This window comes from Anopheles arabiensis, chromosome 3, assembly GCF_016920715.1.
Source record: "Anopheles arabiensis isolate DONGOLA chromosome 3, AaraD3, whole genome shotgun sequence".
In the NCBI taxonomy this organism is placed as follows: Eukaryota; Metazoa; Arthropoda; class Insecta; order Diptera; family Culicidae; genus Anopheles; species Anopheles arabiensis.
This window is the reverse complement of record NC_053518.1, coordinates 67,487,547-67,494,655: the sequence shown is the minus strand read 5'-3', so window position 1 is coordinate 67,494,655 and position 7,109 is coordinate 67,487,547.

Sequence of the window (7,109 nt, the reverse complement as noted above, 5' to 3'; positions counted from 1 at the left end):
AATATAATTCTCCACAACCTCGTATGTCGGCCCCAACGTACGTAGACGCGAGGAAATCAGTTTTACGATCGTACCTTTTCCCATCCCAGCAAATGAGTTTTCTCACGTGTGTATTTTCAATAATAAAAAAGCTCTTCCTTTCTCGTGACTCGTGTTATACCTATATGTATCAAAATTATGGGACAATTTTTTACCTGATTAAGCACGGGATGATCGGGTCGTAAATGTGTTTTCAGCTTCTTCGTTCATTATGGGTCCTAAATTCGATTGTGTGATTGGTAAAAGCTTCAGCAGCAAATGGAAAGCTTTATGAGGCTGAGATTGGATGTGTTTGGTGTCCTTTTTCACCGTGCCGCGATGAAAAGCGATTAAGATTAAGAAGGTGATGGTTTCTCGGCTCCTTGTGGATGATCTGGGACGTTCGTTAGGATCCTGCCCATTAGAAAGCAATTCTTTCGAAACAGATTTCCAATTTTTATTCAAAATACAATTATTACCCATTTTTTACTTGAACAGTTCAAATTGTGGTTGAGCTTTAACTATTCTTGATTTTATTTAAAAGAGATCTGCTCTGAAGCGAAAAGTTAAATAATAAATTTCTATATCTGGTGTAAAAAAAAAACAAACAAATATTGAGTAAATCAAGAGTAAAAAGAAACCAGTTCAACCAACTATAAACGACAACCTGTTCTTTCAAGAAGGAGCGTTTTTCGGTTGCACTTTCCAGAACCATTCTTCCAAAAACCTCCGGAAAAAAGACCCGGAAATGAAACACGTACCGATAAAATGAGAAAATCAACTCGTACACTCTCCCCGCACAGCGTGTCCCGTACGACACGGGCCCGCCTGCCTGCACCGGGAGCGTTGTAATATTAAAGATCTGTCAAGGGCCTTTTTATGGACCACTTTTAGTGCGAGAAGGTCCTTTGTGGCACCACAACAAAAAAAGGGAATGGAAAAGACAAACGCTCCACCCGTAGAAAGAAAGAAAAATTGGGTGGTGCAATAAATGAAACCTTCGCTCCTCGATGGAAAAAAGTAAGAAAAGAAAATGGATCGTACAGTTTGGATGGTCGCCGCGTTCGAACGACCACCAGACCAACCAGACCGGATGGGGAAAAACATTGGCAAGTGTGTGTGGATGTATTAAAAAAAACCCAGAATGGAAGGGCAAACGGAGGGTGTGCAATAGGAAAGATATATATCCGTGATAACATCGTTAACGTTTTGTGCAGCTCACTCTCGGTGTGTGCCATTATATGCCAAACACAAAGACAGGAAGAAAGGAAACTCCGGCCCAACATAATGGCTCCTTTCATTGGCTCCTTTTTTGCCACCAGCCAAGGGCAGGGCGTGAGCTGAGCCACCTCTTCTTTGTGTCGCTGAGAGGTGGCTTGAAAAGAAAAGGCCACAAGCAAATTGACAGCAGCGTGGATAAGAGCTGCAGAGCGAATGCCTGTGCACCACTGGGGATGTGGTTTCATTTTTAGCTAATGTCTCAAGCTTTTCCCTTTTTTTCCTTTGCGATTTTGTTGGCGGACGCGTGGAGTGTTGTCCCATAGACGGTATCGTTCTTTTTTGTTCTTTTTTGTGTCCCGTTCTCGACCTCGGATGGTTTGTTAGTATTCCGGAGTGGTAGAGAAAAGCCAAAAAGAATGGCTTTCTTTTCTCAGTGTCTGGTGAGGTGGTGTGACGGTACACCATACTCGAGCGCTGTTATCATTGTACACCAACCATCGAGAAGCCGTCAGTTGGTGAGGTGCAACTGGAAGCTTTTGATTCGTCAAGAAATGATACGTTCAGAGAGCAAGGAATAACATTTTTCAAAGAATTGTTTTTTTTTCAATATTGCTTAGCGCTTAACAGTTACTATGGGAAAGGATTCTTTCTAGATATGGATGAGACGTTTATTGAAAATATTATATTATTATAATTTATTTGGGGTGGTCGGAAGAGATATTCTACAATAGTTTGATCATGTAAATGTTGTGATTCTTTGAGTTCTTTGAGCATTGGAATTCCATTCAATTGACCTAGGATTAAGAACATGTACATAAAAAGGAATAGTCTTTGAAACTAGGACTAATATTGAAAATTCAATTTCAAATTTGGCGAAGATCCAACAGGAGTAAACTTAAGATCTAAGAATGTTCAGTAAGGTTTTGGGAAATGGTAAATAGGAAAATGACCAGACAACAGGAACGAAGGATATCGATTGAATCCAAAAACATTTGCAACAAGTGACTTAGGGTTAGCAATAGTTCATAGACCGTTTTTTAGTTAATCTCACCAGGAAATCTTACAGTAATAGTATACGAGATTGGGTATGGCAAGAACTTTCCAGTGTTGTGACCTTGACATTTGCGCAAAGTTTCTGATAAAGTGGCATTGCGTAGATCTCTGCCTTAGAAAGTAATTATGAATATCAGCACTAGGTGAAGCAAGTTAACGTGTTGGTCTATCTTATCGTATCAAGTTAGTCTTACGTACGTCTTGCGTAGGCTCGTTATATCCAGATGATTAAATATACAAAAACTAATACGAATACCACCATTGTCAATAAGGATGATAAGTCGGACCATCTTTCTTCTCTATCTATGTTAACGACCTTTGTTACCTTGTTCTTAAGCGGTAAAGGATGAACACGATTGGAAGTCTTAAGCCGTCCGGCTAATGTAGGCCTTACTGGAGCGTCGGGTGAGAAATTGTATGAGTAAGTCCTCCTTTTCTCGGGCCTCGTCTGCAGAAGACGATTCTGGATGTCATTGATGATTTTTTTTGGAACAAATTTATACTGCAACAGCCACAATTTTATTGATACGACTATCATTTGGGAAAACTGGCTGCAAGTTTTAGGGATTATATCAACTCGAAGCAGAAGCAGCTGCTAAGTTTGATTGTAATAATTTTCAGCGAGTACTACGACCTAACTTGCACAATTCTACATTCTGCGTTATTAAACGCACCACCCTGGAATATTGTTGTCCCGTCTTGTGTCCTCGGGTGAATTTAGAGGATTATTTTTCGATTTGTTCCGTATTTTTTACATTAAAAAAATGAATGATAAAAAATCGTAGCATGCTTCATCACGAGCGCTAATCGTGGAAGCATTTTTAAAATATTCTACTCTTTTTTAAATGCTACTCAATTTTTTTTAGAAAACCGTGGGTTTCCAAACAATTAACCCGTTTTTTTCCAAAGTTCCCTTCCATTGACTTATCATTTTCTGGCGGAATTGCTTTCAAAAGAGGAGCTCTTTTTTCTATAGGAGCTCTACGCTATCCTTAGATGCTCTCCATTTCTTCCCCGTTTTTTCGACACATTAGTTTTGTTCCTCCGGTTTTACACGTTCGGTTCACGGGTACTTAGAAACACATTTAACTTATCACCATTCTGATGCGCGAGAAGGGATAACCATCGTACTAAATACTAAAACTCCACGATACACATGTGCTGTGTTCTGGTTAATTTTCTGCGAAAAAACGATATTCAGCGACACTCTCTTCAGTTGCATCTGGATGGTAACATGCGTATTACCTCTCAAGGTAGAGTTTGGATATGTATTTGTAAGCTTCAGTCATGAGATTTGAGAGAAAAAATAATTGAACGAAAATGTATGATTAATATTAATTAGTGAAAACAAAAGTGAAACAAAAATAACTCTTCTTTCCCCCTTTTTATCACGTCTGATTAATACCACACGGAAAGTGTACATCCTTCCACTTGGGCACATTATTTCCTTTCCTCATTATGTTCCTCAGTTTATAAGTGCAATTATCAAACCACCGAAGCTCGCTCGGTAACGTTTAAATACCGCTGCATTAGTGACGCAGTTAAGCGATGCTGTACATCTTTTTGAAGAAGAATTTTCTTTCCGCGAAGTGAAGTTTGCCAAGCAATCGGCATAAATTGTGGCTCTAAACAAACGAAGCGCTTCATGCAAAATGTGCGTGTGGCTGTGTGTGTCTGCACCCGGATGTTTGCCGCGGCGATAAATTACCGCGTTGCAAAAGTTTAGACATTCCTGAGCGCAAACATCGCGCAAAGCACCGCCCAAAGTGGTGTGCGGCGCGCGTTGAAGTATTTCCGCTAGAAAGTGCTCAGCGCTTTTGCTCAATTTTACCTTCCGGCATAAGTTTCGGGCGGAAATGGTGCATTCTGTTGGAATTCATGGTAAAACAGAGCCACTTGTTTTCCCGCTTGTTTTCCCTCGACAAAGTACTTCAGTAGCAAGGTTCACGATGAAGGCTGAAGAAAAATCGCGCGATTGCGTTCCGTTTGGGTAGACCGAGGGCGAAGGGGGCGTCGTGTAAGGATAGATATCGCAAATAATATATTTCTCCATGCCAGCCGTTACCCGCCGGAGACTGAAATGACAACGCACGTTAGTGTGGGCAAAACAAATGGAGTGGCAGCGACACTTGTTGTGAGATGTTTCGAATGTAGTTTCCTTACACTCGAGAAACATAAAGCGACAATCGGATGTAGTTGCAGCCAGGGATAAGGTACGTTCGCGAGCAATTAATTCGAAATCAGCAGACTGATCTAAATATCCACGCCCTGCCCATTTTTTTGGTTTTGTGTATGACTAATGTCGAAATATTTACTATGCATTCGAAATGTTCTGTTTCGATAGCGCTTTTATGATTGTTGTGCCTTCGTGGAACAAACCCCGAAAGATAATCAAACTAAACGATGCACGGAAAATAGAAAAACAACCATTTTTATCTTACATTTTTACACACAGATACAGCGAAACGAAACCCAACCCTTGCAAACCGAATCAATGAGTTCTATTGATAAACTGATCGTGAACCATAAAACTGTTCGGTTATCGGCTAACGAACAAAAGCAAATAGGAGCATAAACACCAGCGAAGGAACCAACCAACCAACCAACCAACCAACCCAGCCTTTGTGCGAATGCAAAGCGCAATATTGTTGTTCGGTTGTGAGCGTTTCTTGTGTGTTTGCTGTGCTTATCAATTGGAGGAAGAATTCATTGTCGTTGCAGGCGAGTTTTTGTACTCAAACAGAAGGGGGAACTGTTTTTTTTTCGTCGGGCTTGATCATGCTGCTTTTGTACGGATACCTAGTGTAAATGTGGTTTGATGAATCGATAAGGTTCGATATGACAATAATAATCCATTACCGCTGGGGTCCAAGTGAGAGTGTGTGCTGTACAGAGTGCTAAACTAATTTCAATTGTATATGCTCGTTGAATGTAGAACAGACCACGATAGAAAGACATTATTTGTGAAATATTAAAAGGTATATGAAGTAATAGATTTTTAACTATGGCATGAAATTCATTTTTAATCAATAACAATTGGGATCGTTTCGAACCTAACAAGCTGATAATCGTTTTAATTGCAAATCGCGCCACAACACAACTATTGTTGTAATTAATTTTCGTTCTTCCATGTTGATCAATGGAGAAATTGACGCTCAAGTTGTCAAAAACCTTCTCCAAGTATGACGTGTGTGCTTTATTACCGACAAGAGCTGTAATGAGATCTACAATAACTGGAGGAAAACTAAACATACTCAGAGAATCATAGCCATACACGCATAACTATGATAGTTATAGATCCTGTTGATAGGGTAATAACTGTGTTAGCTGTATGATAATCTAACTATTGAGCTTCCAAGTTTATGACATGTCTTGCGTGAAGATTCCAAGATAAATTGTTTTTACATTGGAAGGTTGTATCCAAATTGTTTTTGTATCCCTAAAATGGTCGTGGATAGTATTCAGAGTGGCAGGCTGAATCCTTTATTAATCTGACCCCAAAATAAGTTAAGGAATTAGAAGCAAAGTCGTTTATTGGAAGTGCAATGTTACTGATTCAATTTGTGCTCAGATATGTTATAAGCGTAATCAATGGCGGATTTACCGTGTCGGGGGCTCTAAGCAGTAAGAATAGTTGAGGCCCTCTGTACGTGTTAATTATTATTAACGGTCGATTCGCTGGCACAGTGTTATTTCTTGTGATTCCCGAAAGAGGACGACACAGACAGTGTTTAGTGTGGTCAACGTCTACCACTGATCGGGTTGAGCATTTCCGAAGGATCCCGATCTAGGCTAAGCGAAAGATGCAAGGTCACTCTTTCGTCAAAGCCCACGACAAGTGACGGATTTTTTAGCGTCTCTTATAAAAAAATAATAATAAGACAGCTTAAAACCGCTTGTTTTCTATTTAATTTGCATATTCCGGGCGAAAGAATGAGTCCTGTTGCAGTGTGTAACAGTACATGATTACCGGGGGTACCCAGCACCTTGTATTATGTTGGCTAATGTAGTCAATTTCAATTTTGTTGCTGCCGTAGGGGGAGGAGTTCTCTAGGTTCGTCCTTTTCATGAAGTTTTTGCATTATGTATGCTTGAGTACACCACATGTAAGGCTCGCCTCAAACATGCCACAGTGCACACACACAAATGACAGGATCCTGTGTCATTCTACAGGTTGTGCTGATGGAAAACGAATCGGGTCATTCAATCGATCATATAATAACGCGCATTCTCCAATAACTTTGGACGATCCTGAAGACCAATGAAGGTACTATCAAGCATTATCAAACAGTGTATTTTAGGATGAACATCTAACTACACGAGAGCCCATTACGGCGAACGGTAGAATAATGAACCAGCAACAATAATGTAGAAAATAGGAGTAGACTTTAAAAGACTGAATAATAGTTTTCATGGACAACAGTATTAAAAATGATTATGCATGCCCCATTCACTAGCGGGATCAATTAGATCAAAATATGTGTACAGAGTTAGAATGAAGCTTCTAAAGATTAGTACTCTTCTGAAGATTAGTACTCACAACTTGAAAATGCTTATATTTTTACTTTGATCGTAACTAAGTTTCTAATTCTTGATTTAATTGCATTGCATGTTATTTTAACATAAAAATTACCAAGTTAACGTAAAAAGATATCTGCCAAAAGGAACTGCACGTTTGATATCTACACCAGTGCTTCCTAAGATGATCGCCTTTTGTGGTGATGGAACTGCTAGGACTTTTTTCTGAATTTCTTTAATGGCTTGGAAAAAACATACTTTTCACCAAACAGGAGCATTTTCTGGGGATTTAATCAGAT